Raw genomic sequence first — 23460 nt, forward strand, 5'->3', positions numbered from 1 at the left:
CTTAGTTGGCGAAAATGGTTATAATATGTAGCTTAAAAAAGCCAGTAGTTTTAGTTTTAAAAAATCCATGAACTCTTTTAAAAATGTAAAACTTGGATATCCCTAGAAGAATTTTTAGACAAGTTTTTTACCATGGAGCGTGCTAGATTAGGTGAGTTCCAAATCTTCGTTAAAAAGGGATTAACTATATGTAGATTAAGACTTAGGCACAGATGTTAAATGTCTTACCAGAATTTGTTTTTTTCTGTACAAAATAAACGAATTCTATATGTTTTTGTGCAGCGATTGTTTATTAATTTAATTAGCACCTCACACATAACTATCAATATATAATCTACCTTTTACAGATATAGTAAACGAAGTTCCACTGACACACTAAGCTGACTTCCTACGTCACTACTCATCTTAGATAATACTTCTACTGATTGTGTTATGTAATTAATTGTGACAGTTGTGACGTCATCAAGGTCACGACACACATGCAAATGTCACGTATATATGTGTGCTCGTATTTATACAAATCTGTAACATGAGTGGAGTGTAACAACGTAATAATGTATTTTTTATGAAGAATCCAATTTTATTTTTCTTATGATGCTTTATACTCACTCTGGAATTTTCAGGAAAATTCTTAAACTGATTTTATGGAAGAAAGCTTATACTTTAAGCAATATATATACCTACATTGTAATGATGTTTTCAACAACGATAAACTCGAAGTCGAGGGCGAAGTACGAAGTCACAGATCAAGGATTGTGTGAATGCTCAAATTATCTTCGTGAAATATTTTAAAAAGAACAATTAAAATTATTTTTAACAAGACGATAATAAGGAGCCATTGTTAGGACAAACTACTTATTTAAAATTGAAGTGTTTATGACAGAGCGTATATAATATAGGTATCTGAGAAAGCATTTAAGTTAGACATATATTGTTTTGTCTTATTGTTTATGTGCTTGAAGTTATTAAGTTTTCATTTTCGTTTCTTTGCGTTCATTATTATTATATTTTGTAATAAGTCACTTCGTATCTCATAGTGGAATGTTGAACGTAGTCTTACGGTGGCTATTTTGTTGCGTGAATCCTTTAAATGCCGTAATCATTATACTAAGTCAATGTCACATACCACTTTCTGACAATTCACGATTTGAGTTATATTCTTACAGAATATCTAAATTATTCTTTGAAACAAATGTTCGAAATACTTTTTATAACGTTTAACTTATATATACGGTGATTAGAATAACATATATTTATTATAGCTAGTTAAAGTACATAAAACAACTAACAAGACACAACGCAACATGTATATTAATTATATTCAAAGTTGTAGGTACTTGGTACGTTTTCAATAATGGCGATGTAAGTATTAATGAATATATTAACAATGCATTTATCACAGCGAGACTAAAATGCAAATATCTTTTAAAACGATCTATTGACAAACGTTTGAAAAACACACCAAACCGGTCATCTAATTAGCAGAAACAATGACGCCGGTTGCGTAGGCGCACCCGCCATTTTGAATTTTCGTCCAATCACGCGCCGAGCTGCAAGGTCGCGCCCAATGTCAAAACGACGCTTCCTAGTAAATTGTTCTAGGTCACTTGTTACTATGATAGATAGCAGTTTGGCAGCCATTTTGTTTTGATACGCCCGTATTTATCTTTGCGTGCGGGCCTCTGATAAGGCGTCGCATCGCAAAGTTAAGGTTAATATTGTGTTTAGTTTGATTTAGAATTACAACAGACACAATTAAATTATAAAGTTTTAATACCTACGTACCTAAGGCCATTGTTTAACAATTGTACTTATTTAATTTCTATTAAAACGGGTTTTTTATTGATAAGCGTATACGTTTCCAAGTGAAACATTTGTTCTATCTATTTAATATAATACGTAATCAAGCTTAGCTTCTTACCATCAACATAGACCTGGAGTCGGATCTGTTGTGTTTAGAAAATACTTTAGTAATTTTCAACCAATTTGGTAGAAATATATTAGATTCAAAACAAAGATGTCCTGATCGACTATCAACGAACAGCTTCATTTCTGGGATATCTATTAGTATTTGTTAATTAGTCATTATTGTATTGATTTTACTAAACATGGCGTAGAGACTATAGGGACCTCATTATTCTATTAGGTAACTTAGTATTAGCTACACGAAAGAAATTGCTAAATTTGTTTTTTAATTTGGAGATGCACTGAATCGTTAACTTACAATTAGGTATATACTACCGACTCATGCAAATTTAGTAATAAAAATACTTGTCGCGTAGACAATGCATTATTTTATTACAGTAGTGCCAACATGACGAATTTGAATATGATGTAGGTGAGACCTATCGAGAGTGTGGTAGCAGTGACGTATTGCCATTCGGAGCGCGTTGTTTATGAATTTCACTGTAATTTAGTACATGATGGTCTTATGGAGGTCTGACAAAACAAATAACTAACTTTCAAAGAGAAAGTATAACCTTTGATCTTAGAAAATGTGCCGACGGCTGAATCTTCAATAAATATTATATAACGAAATTGTTTGTTTATGTTTTTTTTTATGACTTAAAATAATAGTTGTAATATGAAGAGTATGTTTGCAGCATCAAACTTCCTTCTCAACACATTGACAGTCCACTCTGGGTGTGCTGGAACAGTGCAGACATAACTGGTGTTAGGGCATATCGTGATTGTCTGCGTTGGTACCTTTCACTGATCTTCCACCAATAAAGAGGTAATTTTTTTGGTTTGAAGGGTTAGTCGGTGTCATTGGTGTCATTACAGGCTCGAGGTGCATGATATCTGGTTCTGATTGTTGAAGACGCCATGACTGTTAGGCTTAGTCAATATTTGATATTGTGCTATCTGTGAGCAGTGGCTAAGGTATCGAAATAGTGTAATGTATGTTTGTTTATAGCTATAACTAATAAACAATAAATCGAGGAACTGTGTTATAATCGTTTAAAAAAAAAAACGATATATGGATATTAGTTGTCGCCCACAGGTGTTGTTTTTTTTTATTTATGACAATTTACAAAACATACACCATTTATAGGTTTTAAAATAAAGGTAATTACATTTTTAGTTGAGTTTTATTTCAATTTAAAAAAATTGTGTTAAGTGAGAAAGCCTACGTTCTACCTTGGAGAAATTTTTCAATGGTTTGCCTCTGAAAGAGCAACCGACCGACAGACAAACAGACAGTAAGTGTTGTATAATATAAATATAGATTATATGTTTATTTAGACCGTCTTTTTACGTGCCTTTTTTAAATAAGTCAATTAAAATAAATTACCATCAGAAGTATAACGACCAAAGTTACAATGTTGCAGTAGACGCAACAGGCGGCCTTATCGCCGAAGCACCTCTCCCAGGCGACTTTACGGGCCAATTATAACATATGGGAGAAAGGAGTTCCTACAACAAAAACATACAACAATGCACAAATCAACTGTCAAAACGTTCAAATAGGCTCAGATCTGCTGAAGGGTAACATTTTCCCGACGCCACTTGTGAGACCACGAAACCTTGCTCGTAAGCCAAAAAATGCCTCACTCATACAAAATGGTAGGGCATTATTTTCCCAACGATAAACAAACAGACGAAACGAAGTAAATAACCCCACCGAGGTAAAAAGTAGCTTGCATTACTTTAAACTCTCAGTGTTAAACTTAAGTGTGAATTTTCGCGCTTAATAAGAGAATTTCGCAAGAATTTTGGCGATTAAGCGAAACAATGGAGACAACGGAGCATAAATTCGTAACCAGTTTGTAACCGGGTGTGTTACACCGCTAACCGGCTAGTGATGCTCGGTTTATCGACTTCTGATATTAGTTTTATCGACTACAACGGTTTAGATAAATTTAGAAATTATCGACTTTAGAAAAGAAAATGTTGGTATTTTTAATACAATTTAAGTTTTTTATTACTTGCTGTATTTAATGAATATTTCAACTTCGAGTTTTTTTTTATTTAACTAAATTATTTTTTATAAATAAGATAATTGATAATGACTTTTTGTGCTTTACGAGGCACGTGCGCAAACAGTCAACGTTCAAACTTCGGTTACTGATTATTTCTTCAGAAAACCTTAATTCATCGGTCTGACTGGAGTTTGAACCCATACGTTCGGTATCTGCAGCTGTATAAACTAGCTGCTTGCAAAAAGGTTTCGATTTGATAACTTATATCAGGTAACTAATAATATTGATAATATATATATATATATATGTATTGTATCAAATTTTAGGTATTTCATAACATTATAATAAATCAACTTGATGCTAAGCCTGTGTCTAAAGTTTAAACTAAACATGTGAGGCGACATTTATCCTTGGAAAATGTTTTTATGTGAGTTCTGTTTCTAAATTTTGTAAATTTGTGTTACACTCTAAGTCGTCCCGTAAAGTCTGTCAGGAGAACATTATGACGCAGATACTTACATCTTCCTAAGTGTAATCGATCGGAAATGGTCTTCATATAAATATACCCGTAAGTATATTACATTGCGCCATTACAAAGTTAGTAATTGTTAATATTGTATCAAGAGTGTTGATACTTGTCTACTTTTTTACAATATAATATACCTAGACCTAGATCTAGTTAATAAAGAGTGAGTGAGCCAGTGTATTAACAGGCTCTAACATAGTGGAAGTAGAGTTTAAAGAATGAGCGAGTCATCTTGTTGATTTAATCATCAAGTTTGGTAATTAACGTCTTAGTGTAACAAGAAGAAACAAATTCAGACCTTAAATAAATTAATAATCCGTAGAAGTTTCTCGAACTTCACAATATAGACTAGGGATATAAGTTAGGTGTATTGTTGACTCTATTTATCGACAATTTCGTCTCGTCTCTTTGACATCACTATTTATTTTAAATCGCATTATATTACAATCAGAGAATGCAATGTGGCTGTGTATTTCCTACCCTGAAACTTTCAGTAAAGGCTAACAAAGAGTTTTCAACTTACACGCAGCCAATGGATATTCGACTTTAAACATTGTATAATAAAATACATATTCCACTGTGAAACCGGGAAGGTTTTCTATGTTGTTTTCGGATGCAACTTATTTGTGAAAACATGCGAGACTGAAACGGGTATAGCAATTTGCTTTGCGACAGAAGAGGAGAGCAATATGCTAAATTTACGAAGCCACAGGTGGTGCACCTCGTGTACAGGCGCAGGGCTCATTGGAATTGAGATTTTAAATTTTAATTAATAATATATTTAGCTTGATGATATCTAATACGAGGAATATGTTTGACATATTTGACATTCTGATTATTTAAATTAAGATGAAAAATATTTGTATGAAAACGCGTTTTTTGTGCTCAAATCTATTACTGCATCCCATAAGCAATCTTTATTCGTAATCTTCTCAGTGAATTTATATAAGCTATCGTTAGTCGAGTAATCTATAAAATCAGCAAAATATTCTAGTAAATTAATAAATTCTACCCACGCTCAAATCAAATCAAATCAAAAATGTAATTTGCTCAAGTAAAGCATCACTACTCTATCACCGTTTCGAAAGCAAGCCCAAATTTAAAGTCACTTCAAACACTAAGAGCGGTTTTTTTGTGTATTTTATACATACGTCATCATCTCACGCACACAAAGACACTCTGTAAGCATACTTATACTACTGCACGGAAATTAAACGAAGAGATGCGCGATTACGTAAGTGAATATATCTAAAATATCAACTCATTTCTCTCTTTCTGTCACGATTGATTTGACATTCGAAAAAAGAAGACAGCATTATTTAAATAATCACGTCCAAAACAAAATTCACAGATAAAGCTATCCTTTGTAATAAAACTAACGTAATGTTACAAGGAATCTGTAATTAATTTAATTAATTGAGTATCTTGTAACCTTTCAATTATAACGAAAATATTCAGTTATTTACAAACAAAACTGCCCCATAATTGATAAACGGTCGATACTTCGAAATAATTTACCGAACACATGTTTATTCCCATGGACAAAAGAAAAAACGCGCGGCTACCTTTGACGGTACGTAATGAAACGGTTTAATAGAAAGAGTTCATTAATTAAAAAAAAAAGTTAATTCGAAAATGAACGATAAAAATGAAAGCTTAACAAGGAATACGTAATTTGGTAATTAAAAGTGAAATATCAGTTAATTCATGTTCCTATTTCGACTCAATGGCTCCCAATCGGTGTTAAATCAGTTGCCAATTAAAAAAACACTAATTTAATTTAATTTTAGAACAAAATTCTAAAAAGCATAACGTAAGCAGTGTATCACCTAATCTAAATAATTTATAAGACGTCAGAAGTCGAAGGAAGATGAAGAATGTAACTGTTGGGGCGATGATGATACTGAGGACGGCTTTCAACCGGTAACTACATATACTCAACGGAGGCTGACGCAGGTTGACGGGTTCATAAATTACCAACTAACTAGATCAACTTGGCAGGACCTGTACCATTTACAGTGACTGACTTCCAAGGAACAGACAAAACGACTTCTCCGATGATTCGAGAAATCTAATTTGGAACAGGGTTTACGATGTAGACGTTCACCTAGAAGAGATAATTTTAAAAATTTCACCTTTATGGGAATGAAAATGGGATCTATAACTGTGTATTACAGTCATTAAGAAAATAAGGTAGTATTTTTTAATATCATGACACTTATGACAATTTTATGAATAGCGCAAAAGTTAATTTAAAATAGGCTGAGGCGTTAAGTCTTTAATTATGACCCTGTTTGGTAACATCATAAAAAATACCATCTACGGCAAGTTTACGTCAACATAGCTATTTCCTTCGTATCTAAACAACGGACTAAGACAAAACACCTGTCGCACCTGCTCCGTACGAAAACAACCCTTTGAATAAGATTTGAATATTTAATTATTAGCTCGAGACAAACTGTCAGTGTCGTCTCTTTTAAAATTATTATCAGTAAAATCAAGAAATTTAAGTGTATTTTTTATTATAACAGGACGTGCATATGTCAGTTTAGGTGTTATACCGCTGAAAGGCTATCTAGAGGCTAGCTTAGAAGGTCCAGATGTCCTGGATTTAAATCCAAAATCAGATCAATAAAAAGCCCTAATTTTTTTCTGACGAGAAATTCTCATTCGCAACTCAGAATCTCCCTCCACGCCTATAACTCGGCAATCACGTATAGCTGTCGGTCCTGTTCTTGAACTACTTCTTGTTAGATTTTCCGTCCGATTCAGAATAGAGAGTGAACTTAATAGTGAGTGTTTCTTGGGTATGTGGCTGGTCTCCCTTAAGAAAATTTAATCAGATGCACATGATCGTCCCTTTTTTGTACAAGAAACCATTTTCCATTCATGCCATCTCATTGGTTCTTATATTATCTTAAACTCTTCTCAATTCCATCAATCATTGTTACTTAAAATGTTTTCGATGTCTGCCTTCTGTTTTTAAGTTCATCTGATCTTCAATATACACATAATGTTCGATAATTGTGACCCGATGCACTGACCTCTCATCTTTTTTCTAAGCTGACGTTTTTTTTCGTATTCTTGTATTCTTAATCTTTACATTTAATTGGGATTAAGGTAAATTTAGCAAAATGAGTCAATTGTATCAATTTTTTTCGAAACAACAACAAAATCAATCACACTGACCATATCAACTAGACGACTATTTATAATGATAACATTAACAGAAAAAACGATATAATTAACCATAAGTATTTATAAAAGGGCAAAAAAATTACTGCTGCATTTCAAAGTTTCTTCAACATCGAATATAATACACAATAAATATTTCTCTATAATATCACAATACAAAGGTATATATTGCGTTTATTTTATATAACTTTTATTAAATCTTATCACGATAACATTGAGAGAAACCGGTATCCGATACAATTTCCTCGTTAAATATTAAACAATTATTTTATTGTTAGATATTTTTTAATACAAGTAACGCAAATAGCGAGGCTTCACAATTGAATTTATCGTTAAAATTGACCGATTGACGGAGTCGTTTCATTGCAAGACAGCTGTTTGTGAATTATTAATGATTCAATTATTCTTATACATGTATCGGTATTCTTTACTTGTTTATTTTTAATGAACTTTATTATAACGTCGATGTGTGACCTAAATTTTTATATAAGGAATAAAATCGTCGTGACAATGGTAAACAATAGAGATGATCATTTTAATTTTACCAATAAATAGATTTAGGACTCGAGGTAAAATATATATTAATAATAACGTACATTATTCTGTGTAAGATTATATAACAAATATCAAAGCTTGGAGTTATTCGTTGATTTTTTTACAGGTGTATTTATTTAATTGCATTTTATTAGTTTCCGGCCGCGGCCTTACCCGTCTCTAACTCGCAGGTGTGGGGGATAAAGAGTACCATGTACTTACATAGCACTATTCCAGACTATAGTCTATCTCTGTGCCAAATTTTAAATTCAACGAACACTAGTAATGAAATTACTAGTAGTGGTTTCATTTTGTACATCATTATGTATATTATTATAAACGGAGTTTTCGGTTACTGATTGGTCCATTTCTAATGTCACTTTTATTTCCGTAAAACAGACGGTCAAGTCTACTGTTGTTACTAATGATAAATTTGTTAGGATTAACTATAAAACGGCCGACTTTAGCAAATTTTGAATCATCATTGGTTTCAAATATCAATGGATCTAAGGTGTATTGTCCTTCGCGCCTGCACTTACACTGGCTTACTATTCAAACCAGAAGGCAGGCATACCAATTATTGCCGTGATTAGACTTCAACTTATAGAATCAGAGCTAATCAAATCAGAAATACATGTAATATCTATCAATTATGTTAAACGAACACGGACGGTTAGTCTTACAGCATGCTGGTAGAGTAACACAAGAATGGGTGGTACCCACAAAGATGCTAGCTCAACCATTCATTGCATTATTGCATAAAAGACGAACAAACGAACACACTTATAATATTTGCAAATCTTTACAATTAAATACATTGAAATCCTTGTACTCTTTCGCAACACCTTTTCTTTATAAAACATTTATTGTAGATCTGGTGAATAATTGATGTTGAATTTAATGATAACTTTACAATAATAACAGACAACGTTATTGTAGATATCCTCGTGACTAATCCTTCAGTCAACACGACAGTTCTGAAGGGAGACGAGCCAACAGCATAAGACATGATAGAGAACAAGTGTGTGCAACAAACACAGATGCATTATCATTCCCTCTCTCTCATAATCCAATGTGACTGTCACCCGACATGAAGCATTCAGATGCAGGATCAATGACATTTCTTTCATAAGTAACTACCACTGCCAAATTCTAGAGTCTAGGCTGCTATTGAAAAGTTGTCGAAGTAAAAACTCAATTAATTTTTATCGAAGGTTTATGCCCCGATAACAGCAGCCTTATAGCTGGTTAATCAAACGATGTAGTCAATTTCATCAAATGCACAAAGATGTTCTTTGTAGGTCTTAAACCTACAAAGAACATCTTTAAGACAAAACCAATCACACATTTTCTTTGTAAGTCTCACGATCACGCGCTGTTGCATTCAGTGAAAGCTCATTTCACTTATCATTTATATATTCGTCTATGACATTTATCACTTGATTAACTTGATCTATGTTTAATATATTTTCTATGTGTTCTGGTTCAATCGTAAATGTTGTTCATTCATCATCAAATTCGTTCAGACAGCTTGGAGGATAAACAATAGTGTGCGTGACTAAATTTCGGTCTTTTCGGTCAATCTAAAGGATTAGTTACGGAAGGGCACACAACAGGTGTAATCTTTTCTCACTCAACTTCTCACTCATAATGGGATGGTAATCCGACAGTTCTTTCATTACGAAGCACGGTCACACTATTAATATTTAACTGCTTAATAAGTTAAAGAGAAATGGTACCACAGACATCGGTTCTGTCAGAAATGATAATCATTCCTCATATTATCAACATGTCATCACCCTTGGGAACTTGATGTTTGTTGTGCCTGTAGTAACATTGGCTCACTTACCCTACGAACTGGAATAACATTACTGCATTACATTACAATAACATTATTACTTTGTCAGTAGAATATCTGAAGTGATGGGCTTACACAGAGCCCTACCACCAAGTCAACATTTATTAATGCGACTTGCAATTTGGAACTATTTGGATATTGGAATTTACAGTCATATCATTTAGCAAAAACATGAGTTGAAGAAAAACAAGAGTTATATTAACAATATTATGATATAAAAATATATTAAATAAATCTAGAAAACTAAATTTATATCCACATTAATTATTAATTAAGAAAATAATTTGCACTGTAAGAATGTTAGATAATACCTAGTAGCTTATTTTGATGGAATATTTTTTCGAATTCAGTGCTAAATTGTGACAATTTTAAAAATAGAACACATATAATTTATAAAAATGGACTAGAACGTATCTTTTAACGATATACCATTACTATAAATGATATGAAGGCCTTCACCCATAAGTCCTTGCTCTAATAAAATCGCTTCTCAAACTTCTCAATTTAAATTCAAAGGACGATAATAAGGACAATTTTTGCATTATTCCAAACGTTCAAACGTTGTAAGGATAGATTATTGTAATGAACTTGCTTTTTCCTTTTGCGAAACAATAATTAACACTTTGAGAAACTGTCTGTATCTTTTATAATTCAATGAAATATGAATTTTAATCAATTGAATTTCAAACTGATTCGAATCTATTTTATTTATTACAAAAAAAGTAAATTTAAATATTCAGGAATTAAAAATAAGTATTTTGAGTTTTTGAAATATTTATTTATTAGTAGTGATTTGAAATCACCAATTATATGAAATTTGAAATGTTATATTTTAAGTTGATCAAAAATAATTATTCATGGTTTGGTGAAAGGTTAAAAATGAAAAATTACAATTAGTTAATAATGAGAATACAATATATGAAATACAAGTATTTTGTACAGTGATCTAGTTTGTTATTAAGGCCCGTCAGAAACAAACACGCCAACCTTGAAGCATGCGCCATTGGCTCGATGCAAATGCCGCGAAACTAGGTCTAATTAAATTTCAATGCGTCCATGCGTTGAGGACAAGCCTGACCTATGGAGATTCAGTCCAGATACGGTAACTGTATGCCCATCTTATGTTTTTTAACATCTTTACTTATAATCAGAATTATATATACAGTTACATGAATATATTCATAACACAGCAAATGATGCAATGTGTTAAATACTTCTAACGTGGAAAGTGTCATTTATGTATATGAAATATAAAAAAGGACCTAAAATTGGTCCTTGTGAAAATGATTCTGAAAACATGTTCATGGAAAATTAGACGGTAAAAAGGTTTGCTAGTAAAAGCTAAAAGTTAATATCCGTTATATGTTTTTCTTGTAAGAATATTTTTCATGAACTGCTAAGCTTAACTGCGTAACTTTTAATTTGTATTTATCATTTCAAATAAACTAGAAACAGGTCGAAAAATATACTTCAGTTGCAAGTTTAGTAACCATATCTAGCCGATCTCAAATTTTGATTATATATTAATTAGTTATTATATACTAATCTTAAATTTAATACTATTATGATTTAATGAATGTTTAATCTGTAGTTACAAACAACAATGTAAAAGTACTTTATAAAATGTCCGCGATTGTACCGGAGTCCCCTGCGGGTGTACGTAACTGTTGCGCCCGGTTCCGTAGCTACGGCGGCAGACAGACGTGACGCTGAAACACTTCTATCGTATTGATTTTGTTCGATCCGACTGAGACGCTCGGAAAGTTTTCGTTGGACAAACATCCTACTTTCGTACGTTAAGACTGAACGCAATTACGATATTTGATCACGATTCCATTATATCCTATAGAATGGACATTGTTAGGCTTACTTATTTAATATATTGTTAGTGTATATAAAAATGTGTATATTAAATAAATAACATCCTGTATATGTACCACTGCTGGGGTACTCCCTCTACTTTTATATGGGTGGGTAACATACGTAGAGGTAGAGTGTGCAAGCCCATTTGGGTACGTACCACGCATTCATAATATATTCTACCGCCAAACTTAGTATTGTTGTGTTTTAATTTGAGTCTGAGTGGGCCAGTGTAGCAGACACGAGGAACATAACATCTTAGTTCCCAAGGTTGGTGGCGCAAAGTGATATGAGGAATGATTAATATCTTTTACCATTAATTTTCTACCAGGTTCATTTACCAGATATATATCCGTATCATATAACAATAACTATTATTTTCTTCTCCGGAGTGTAAGAGATGATTTATAAATATAATTGAAACAGATGGGAATCCAGTAATGCTTTTTGTTTTAACTTTTTTTTGTTTGAACCTAGAACTTCGCACTTTGCAGCGTAAGCTAGACCAATGAAGTAGTTTAAGGTCATACTAGCTATGCCACATCGAATGCATTTAAATGAAAACATACTAAAAGTCGCTAATTGGTCGAGATTCGACTGATAAATTGATTAGAATGATCAGAACAACGACTTAGCTGGACGAGATCTTGTCAGTATTACTACAATAAAAAACACAAATGTCAAAATATCGTCATTTATTTTTAACTTTGATATGACGTCTAATCTCATTGACAGTGTGCACGTAAACTATGAATGTTTCATATGTGTGTGTGTGTGTTAAACGCATCATGCGTTGTTGTGTGAATGAAAGTTAATGTTTTTTTTCACTGTATTTCAAATGCATATTATTTAAAAATCATAGCTTCTGCACTCCTTCTCTGACCGCGTAAGAAAGGGGTAGGTAAAAGGTTTTCACTTCACGTTTTAATATATAGATTTAAATTTGGAACGCACAAAAAACGTTACAACGCAACCCTGTTCAGCCCAGAGCTAGAGTGGAATAATCCGGGGGAAGGCGACTTAACAACAGGTAACCCATTTGATAGAATTCTATAAATAATAATAAAAATCAAAATAACACTGGAAATAATCTCATCAAATTTGACATAGACTATCATTATATTATTAAATTAAATTAAATTTTGAAGTAGTTCTTACAACCCTGTTAATTAAACCCTGAGCGATCAAAACATATGTATGTAAGTCATGCTATATTTTGAATAGTTAAGACAAAAGTCCCAGTTGTGGGATATTTACTGGGCATAACTTAACTAAATAATATTAAGATTCCATTTTAATGTTGGTCAACGTCTCGTCTACTCTTCGAGATAAGCATTAGGGCTTATTCCACCATGCTGCTTCACTGCAGGTTGTTGAATGTACAGATAGCAGACCAAGCAGCAGATGAAAAATAGTTACAATTTAAGAACAAGGAATATCAATAGTCCTTGCATGGATATGAACCCGCGATTATCACATAATACGATAAATTATTGAGACAACTATCAGCATTCGTTTAAAATGGCTGAAAATTATGCGAAAAAGCATCGATAAAATGTTTGGAAGATGAAAAATAAGACCCCAGCTACATCACTAGTGTAATTACACTGGCTCACTCCCCTTTAGTACCGGAACCTGACGCTCGAATATTTGGTAAGTGTGTAATTTGTACGTGACTGAAAATTTTAAACAGTCAAATCTTTGGGCTTAGATTCACGAAATTGTAGTTCTTCGGTTTCAAGAACCTTCGCTTAAATTACAGGAGTTCTAACAACTGAGCCATCTGGACTTTTTAGGAACTATTGTAAATATAGATGCGAAAGTGAATCTGTTTGTTAGTTACGTATTGTCATGTAATTATATAGTTTGAGAGGCTTGGACCATCAGACATTAAACAAGTCGTAAAATACTACACTCTGGTCTACACTCCTGGTGACCCAAGAACTGGTGCTCACGGAGCTGAAAGACGGAGTCTAGCAATTCGGATATAAAATAACGTATCGTACAACACAGGACAATCGTTAAGACGACGATTATGATATCATCTGTTTGATTTAATTTTATTTTATTCAATGCATAATATTTAAATATAAATTATAAAAATTCATTTAAATAAAATAATATTTTAAAAAAATTATATTAATCTATTTAAATGTTACAAGTATTATGAATAAAAAAAAATGTGATCACAGTTTTAAAATTTATTTAAAAAAAAAATATTTATCGAAATGAGAAAAATATTTCTAATCATTTAAAAATAGATACTGAAACATTTTTATTAATGCGTTAAAGTATTATTCGTTAAACTACATAAAAGTTATATAAATATTAAAAAGCGTATACATACGAATATTCAATATATGTTAGTCTTACTAGTAAATATTAAGAAACGTTCTCGATCGATTAATGTACCAAATGTGCCAATAAGTAATTTAGTCTAGACAACATCAAGTAAAGCATGAAAAATTCGCCAAACCTTTGTCTGGTCGTTTTAAAAAGGGGGTAAGGGGTGAGCAAAATCAATAAGGGTGGAATGGATCCCAGCTTAAGTGGACGTCGCCCCGCTGTCACAGTTTGCGTTTTTAAACCGATGGAAAATAATTAATATTTACCATTAACGTCTGCTCGTGGTCCATTGTTTTGACCATTTAAATACTGGTCGTTACAATGGCGAATTATTGACCACTATGTATTTATGGTCACGGAAACATTATTATCGATATGATTTTTATTTAATCCTCTATGGTCCAATGGTAAACGCGAATATAATTAATGATTGCGGGTTCAAACCCAGGGATTATTTTTATTTTACAGGGATATAATTCAACGATATTTTCAACGGATTCAGATGATAGTATGCCGCCAATACGCCTTTGAGCAGCGTGTCGGAATAAGCTCCAAACCTTCTGAAAAGAAAGGAAAGCCCAACAGTGAGATATTTACAAGATTTTGTTTTAATTTTATTAATGTATAAATATTTAAAAACAAATATATATCAATATATTATTTAGACGTACCGTTAGCGTTTTTATTTAATTATGTGTTTATTATTTAAATAATATTTAAAAATAGAACGTATTCGAATTTGGTGTGGAATGATAAAAATATTTAAAAAATAGGAATAATAAAAATAGAATTTATTAAATTAATAAATATTTATTAATATATTCAAAGTTTATTTATTAATTAAAATAATATAATAATAATGAACATTAGAGCAGCGAGTATCAAAATTAATACTGTTGTTTGTTACTGATGCTTTAGAATTTAATTTTGTAACTGTATCATATTTTAGAAGCCGTTAAGTCGATAAATGATGCATATTCATTAAAGATTATATAATACATACAAATCTGGAAATATGTTTTTACTTTTTTTATTTCTGTTTAAATTCTCGTATTAAAACGCAATAATTTTAAGAAAAATTGTACATGTTCCAAAATGGAGTTCACTGATGTTTTAATACATATAACGTAAAATTTCGTATTTATTGGATAAAGTTAAATAATTAACTAATTCGCATAACATGAAAATCGCATCATTCGTCGTACCCAAACTAGTCTCGTAATTGGGATTGAGTTTATTCGTATCGTCCGACTTCTCCTTAATAGCGCCGGAGGATTTCGCCCACCATTGACACAATTACAATCTGTATTTAAATATCTCATGCAAATACTTTTTATTATTATTAATACACATATAAATATTCCTTATACATCTATATTAACATCGTAACGTGATAACATATATATTTATACGATAGGTACGAAGTTGAGCGATTCTAATAAATGTAGATATAAATTTGTTTATTTTAGTGGGATCTCCGATTATAAAATATTACAATCTTAAGACTGATTCAATTAGGGGAAAGAGCATTAACTTTAGAAATAATAAATTTAACAAAATAAAATAAACATCTATTAAAAACATTACAATCGAATAAGAAAATTAAAATTAAAATATTATTATACAAATGTTTATTTCAAAAACTGTTTGATATTTAAAATAATTTATATTAATTAAATTAATTTATTAATTAAATATCATAAACGGAGAAAGAGAATACGAAGCGCTGACTATAATTATATATAAGATTTAATTCGAAAACAATCTTTCATTCAAACTAGTTCATCGCTCTGAATGTTTTCATTCTATTTCCAAAGTCCATTTAAATACAATATTCGTCGAACAATCTAGAAACTTGGTAATTTCTGTCTTTCTAAGCTGGTCACGTAGAACGTTAATCACGGCGCTTTTAGCTATCCCCGCGGTACCCTAAATGAGATTAATCTAATGACGTCATACATTACTATCATAAGGCTTAACTTTAAAATTAGTAATGCAATTATTATTTTTGTACTACGATACAATTTATTGATCATAATCGGACATAGGTTTAATTCCTTGCTTTACTTAGTGCAAAACTTAATATTTTTGCCTAGCAGTGGGATATAAATTATACTTTCTATGATACTACCGTGCAGCCGAAAGGACGATATAGGTATGTCTGATAGCTGTAACTAAGTAATAATAAAAGAGAAGTTTGTCAAAAGGTACTCTTTTTCTTGACAGAAAATAACCGTTACTTAACCCGGGATTTGAACCTAAAACGCCTAGATCTACAAGCTAAATAAGTAGGTCCCTAATTAATGCGTATGTGTAACTTCTCTCGTAAGGATTAAAATGCCAATTGTTTTATAAAATTAGCACTTTAACCACTGTGCCATTAGTATGTATAAATATGCGTGGATGTATGTACGCTCCGAATATAGGTTACATGACATGTGCTACCGATCTGAATCAACAAGTACAGATCTGGACTCTAGCTATGGTAGCATCTAGTTTTTATTATAATAATTTATTAAAAAAATCATATTTCAAATTATATTTTTCATTAAATTAGAATTATTAATCTTTGATTAACAATTATTCATGTTTAATTCTTAACAATTTTTAAAAAGTACGGAAAATATTCAATTGATTTATTTGCATTCGATTTTTAAATTTGTTATTCGAATTGAGGACACTATTTTAAAATTATGTATATATATTTTTCACTTGAGAAATGTTGGCACAGATTATCTTAAATTTGGAACGGCGAATATTAAAAAATAAAAATAACTTATAAAGAAAGCTTATAATAGTATTTAACTATTAATTTGAATAAAGAATTTGAATTTTCATTATTAATAATTCATGATAATAATCATGGTCGCTATAAAACATCACAATATAGCTTTATAATGATTCATAGATTCGAAATCTTAATAAACAATATAAAAATATAATATAATATTGCTTTAACATAATTAGTTGAACGCAAATATTTATAATACGTAAATACATTCGACGTATGTACCTCAATAGTCTCAATTTAAAGCTTGTGAAACTACGAAGCTCTACTTATATAATAAACCTTCTCCGAAGCGCGCTAGTTTTTCTAGAATAAGTTTCATGTATTTCGATTTTGTAGTTTATTTTAGGCATTACAGAAACGCCTCATTGATATTTCACTTGGCTTAATCCTACTTTTTTTCTTGTTCTTTGTGTACTTTGGCTTTTTGACTACAAAGATTATGAAATCGTCTAAATAAAATAATTGTTTTAATGCAATAATAACGAACTAATAATATTTCTTTTTTTATCTGTGCTTTAAAACAATTATATATTAATTGTTCATTGTAAACAAAACTAATATGTTAGAATAATATTCTAAATTACTCATAATAGTGACTATTAACTATTTATTATATTATATATGCTAACAATAAAGTTATTTTAAATATTTAACATTATTCTAAAGCTAAAAAGAGGTCAGTTTCGGTTTTTTTTTTAAGTAAGTTTTTTTTTTAATACTTCCGGTATTATTCGGTTTTATTAAAGAGGTTTGGGTTCTAACGACTTTATAATCACTTACATAAAAAAATATACAAAAAGCTTTCGTACACAATTTTCGATATTAGATATTTTGTATCGATCAAAATATATCGGCCAAAACTATCGATATACATATACAATTATATCGACACTTTTTCTAAAAGCCTACGCTTTAATGCGTTGGATACGTTAACATGAAGCAGACTTTCATGGGAAATTCGATTTTCATTTTTTATAAAATATTCATAATTCTTGAGAGTATTAGACCCAAGAAGCTATATATGGTATAGCGAGCACGTTTGGGCAGTTTTTCATCTTAGTTTAGCGTCTATGAATGGTGGTGACCACTAGTCATGAGGTGGCCGTTTAGTCAACCTGCCAATTTAAAGTTAATAATAAAAAAATATAATAAAATTCGACTTCGAGTCTATAACTACCGCCCTCAACATCTCGTTCAGAAACAAGCTCACGCGAGCTCTATATTGGATTTTGTTTGTACAAAATGGCTTCCTTTTGGCCCTTACTCGATGCGAGGATTTGTAACACCTCGCTTTTATAACTTTATCATGTATATTTCAAAATTTTGAGTATTTTGGTAAATACAATAAAAACTTGCAAATAAAAAAAAAAACTAGACGTGTCTATTTAATTAATTTAATTAACGAAATATATATGAGAGCCATTAATATTATCTTCTGAATAAAAAATATTTTTTAATATTTAAATAATATAGGTACAAATTCAATTTCAAAAATAGGTTTGACTAGGATTATCAGTATAAGTCATTCTAATCCAACACAATAATAATTATGTTTAAAAAAGTTATTGTTCAAAAAAATAGTTTTAAATTAAGTACAAATTATTTTCACCCAATAATATTTTATTTATTGGAAATTGATTTTTTTTTTATTTGATTTTACAATGTTATGATGATAATTTTTAATTGAGAACACTTTAATTTTTTTATATTATTTATACTTGATTATTATTATTTATTGGCTGACCAACAGACGATTTATAAAATAATTATTCCAAAAACATTATTTATTTTTCAAATGCTTCATGATACACAACATTAATTGTTTTTATTTTTTATTTTGGCGCGTTTAATAATATTTTTGTTGTCGTTCCGATTTTGGTTTTGATCTTGGTTAAGTTATTAAGTTTTCTTTAAATTTCTAATGTTCCACGCAATATCAATTATTTCTTTCGTAAGAACTTTCTCCTGCAAATAACTCGACAAAACAATACGCCCAGACGTTCACGCAGGGAGTCATTTATATATAGATCATTGAAATAATTACACATTTAACATTAACTTATTGAAAAGATGTAAATACGCAAAAAAAAACTTCGTAATAACAATATGAATTAAGTGAGTAGTTTAATTATATATTCAACAAGTATCACATCTCGTATCAATTGTATACTTTTCACCACAATGCCTAGGAATGCAGTATTCAAAACATGACCTATTCAGTATTATACAGAAGGTCAGATGACAAAGCGTGTTTTAAAATCTAGCCTCGTGTGAATCGCCTAGGCATTGTACAGTCAAAAGTCTAGTATTATGATAACAGGTTTAAGTTCTACATCCGCTCTGATGTCATGTGTTTTTTATATTTACTTTTATTGTTCGTACGTCACGGTTGTTTCAACTTGGTAGGGTTTTGTGCGAGCCCGTCTGGGTGCCCAACCAAATTGCGGTACTTAGTATCGTTGTGTTCTGTGAGTGCAATTACAAACACATTTCATAACGTCTTAGTTACCAATGGTGACGCATTGAGGCCGTACGGAAGGGGTAATATTTTTATAGCGCCAATGTTTATGATCGGTGGTTACCACTTACCATCGAGTGGAATATTTATGACTTTACGTATCTTGATAAAGCATTGCAAGCTTTAGGATGTATGTTATGTTTCTTGTGTAAATCGTCTTTGTATGTATGAGTACGTGTAAACCATTGCTATATTTTTGGGTGTAGCTACTATCAGTAAATATATATTACAATCAGTGTTGGTGATACCGACTCAGTTATACTTTAAATTGTTGCGTTTGAAGGTGAGAGACAAAGTCACAAGTCACATCAAAAGGAGTCTTACATCTTAGGTGGTTGGTGATTGACAGTCATTCGTTCGTCTGTCATAAAATATAATTAGAGAAAATATATCATTATTCTAAGTACCCCTAATAACTTTTAATGTTTCAAGAAATCTTCAACATGCATATATAGTTAGAAGATGTTTTTGTATTTGAACGCTTTTGTGTTTATTTACCCCCCATTAATAGCTTAAGCTTTCACAATCTCCTCCAGCTTGTTTTCTCCCCTAATGGACCGCTAACTTGAAAAATAGTAGAATGTCTAACTTATACTCCCAATTTAAATTTGTTTCATACGGATATATTTTCAGTCAAGTTATTGTTTATACAAGTTGGAATTCTTAAATAGCTAATTATACTTAAAATTGTAATTATGTTAACAGCACGGACAGCAAGTCGTTGGAGAAATAATAATATATAAAAAAGAGCTATTTGAAAGGTTCTTAAGGTTCCTTAAGAGCAGAGACATTATATAATGCTTTCCTTGTTTTCCCTGATGTTTGCGTATTAAACGAAGGCCATGTAATACGATGAAGACGTAAAGCGTATCATGTGATTTAAGTGGAGATGATCTGGACAGTTGACCACGTGGGAAGATGAACGGCGGATTGACGTCTACCAGGGACCAGTGCAAATCATCTGCCTGAATAATATTTATGTTAAGTTTATGTGTGTGTGTAATTTAAGTATTATTTGAATAGTTGTAGTACCTATGTCAAGTATTTAAGATAAGTATACAAGTTGCTTGGTGGATTAAGCTAAAATGAAGGAAAATGAAAGAATGGAATCTAAGAATATTAGACCAAACTTTCAGCAGTCGGGCCTTTAAATTGTTATTTACAAACAAAATCAAATTTCGAAGGCCATGTTATAATATATGTATTAGGCTAGGTTAGGACATAAGTTTACGCAAATATGTTTTTTGCTGGAATAAATACGTTCGTCCATAATGCGATTTTATTATTCGTCTAGACAAAACTGCATTTGACCGAGGTCACTGCATTTACCATGTAGGGTTGCCATGCGTTATAATTTCAGGATTAAACTAACGATGGTACCAGTTATTAGACGGGTTACCTTCTCGTCAGTTATCAAATCGCTAAGCATCAATGCCTTGTATAACAGTGGTTAAATTTGAATGGAAATATGAAGGACATACATCTTAGCCAGTTACTAGTAGGGCTTTGACGGAATAGTTATTTTTTAAGCAGTACCAATGTCTATTTTTTTATTATATCTTGCAACATCATACATGTTTTACACGTATACGAATTCTGTCATATTGCAAAGCTAAGGCTCTTCACTCTTAGCAATTCTGGTTTGGGGAGTTGAGACTATTTATTCAGATACCTCAATTGATAGTTTGCCAAACAAAAAAATTTATTAACAATGTCCATAAATACTTATTTATTTGTATAATGTCATATAATAAAGAAAAAGCAACACATTCGAAAAAGTAATAACATAAATGTTGCCTTAATTAGAATTACAACGGCTTCATTTATTATAAAATTTAAATTAAACTAAGTACTATAAAAGTTACATATAAATTAAAAAAGGAAGGAAAAAATAACAAAATAAAAAAGAATATCAGAGAACGCTTGAAAAATATAATTCACTTGTTTTTTTTTTAATATAGAATTTGAAATACTAAATTTTAATAAAATTTTAATTTATGAAACATTATTTTCGAAATTACAATTTCGCATGTTTATCTTTAATATTAATTATTATTACAATAGGTTAAACTACAAGTTATTTTTATAAAGTTATGGTAATTTATTATTTAATATAATATGTCATTGGTCACCCTCGTGAAATGTGTTTATATAAAATACGTGGAATGAAGAATTATAATGCGTATAGAAACAGTTTATTTTTGAAATGTGTTTCTTATAACACTTGACCTAAGGCATGAGTAATACGGCGAATAGTATTTCATATAAATTTATTCAGAAAATAAAACACGTGAAGTGAAAATTATTTTTGTCTTTAAAATTCACCTTTTGTTTATGAATATTTGAGACAAAACATTTCACTCCCTTTTATTCACTGTTCGGGAAGGGATTTTTCTCAAAATATCATTTAGGGTAATGGACGAATTTCCGAACTCATTAAGTCTACTCTTGGAATCTAGGAGATTTACGACCTTTCTATTTAATTATCATTTAAAAAAACCTCAATAATTTTTGTTTTTATTTTTTTAATAATCCTTTACATTCTTTAAGATTTATCATTGGTAACAGAAAAATACAATAACTTATTGATATAGTATTCGATACATAACTGTTCTATATTACAAAATAAAAGAAACAATGTTTTACTACAAATTTATTAATAATATTGTGAATGACGTAAGAATACATTTTAAGCTATAAACTCGTTTGTAAATATTCATTGAAAGTAAAACTTGCATAGGTGCCAATAGTTAAAAATATCGTTGGTGAGTCCCATCCGTAATACTGCCTTGTGTCTGGTAGGCTTGTAGCGTCCGCGTGTTTCTGAACCTTCAGATCAATATCAATCTTTTTAAAACATATTTAATCCGCAGTGACGTCCTATTCGCGTTGTTTCGGTATTGGCAGGTGGCAGTCAGCTAAGCAATGTATATTATTTTTTTACTTTTTTTATTTGACATAAGATGTTACATGGTCCCATCTGTCAAATAGTTTTCATCGCATACCGTAATTCTAAATTTGAAACATGATAAAATTACTAATTTCCTTTTTTAAATGCTTAACGCTCTAATAAAATTTTTCAATGGACGCGGAACGTTAAAATTTTAAAATAAAATACCCAATTTATTTATTTGAAATTTTAAAATACGTTTAAATGTTATATAATTCAATATTTTATTTTTTAAGTGACGAGTGAAGTTCCAAATTTAAATAATTATTTTTTATTATAATGACATAACAACATATTGTAATTTGAAACGAATAAATATTCAAACTGTAATAATATCTGCTTAAATAATTACTGTGTTAGAGCAATTAAATAAACAAGCGAGCAAATTCTCAGAACTTCCATCAAAACAACATTTGAAACATTATTAAATATATTTGAAATGTCACATTTGCTATCAGCTAAAAAACGAATTAACTATTTTTTATATTATAATTTACGAATACAAAATAATGTCTAGGTTTACATTATACAGCGTATAGCGTAGTGACGTGAGATTCACATTTGTAGCACAAGTTTAAATCTAACAAAAAATGCTAATTTTATGTTAAAAATCAATATGAGCAATAATCTGTAGTATTTTGCATTCATGTGCACTTCGATTCTAATTGCTTTCATCTAATCGATATCAGTATTTACGGCTTATAATCGACCATACTTGTTTTTACGAAAAACACGTTCACTAGCCGCTTAATAATTATGGAAAAACACTTTTTTTTATTTAGTAGGCATATTCTATTTTAAAAGTTATCGAGTCAACAAAATTCTTGTAGGCATTATGTCTGTGGGCAATTGCATAAATTTATAGAAAAATATATCGTAATACAATTTTAAGTGTACATAAATGTAGCATAAGCGATTCATATCTATTAAAAAAATTATAATCAGCATAATACTATGTA

The 23460-nt window shown here is 30.7% G+C and overlaps 1 protein-coding gene across 3 annotated transcripts in view; it reads right to left on the reverse strand.

The window, feature by feature from the left end:
- LOC125073240 (mushroom body large-type Kenyon cell-specific protein 1) overlaps positions 1-23460 on the reverse strand; it is a 195330-nt gene that overhangs the window by 139032 nt on the left and 32838 nt on the right. The window lies entirely within an intron of this gene.

The sequence above is a fragment of the Vanessa atalanta genome, chromosome 23 (genome assembly GCF_905147765.1).
Source record: "Vanessa atalanta chromosome 23, ilVanAtal1.2, whole genome shotgun sequence".
NCBI lineage: Eukaryota > Metazoa > Arthropoda > Insecta > Lepidoptera > Nymphalidae > Vanessa > Vanessa atalanta.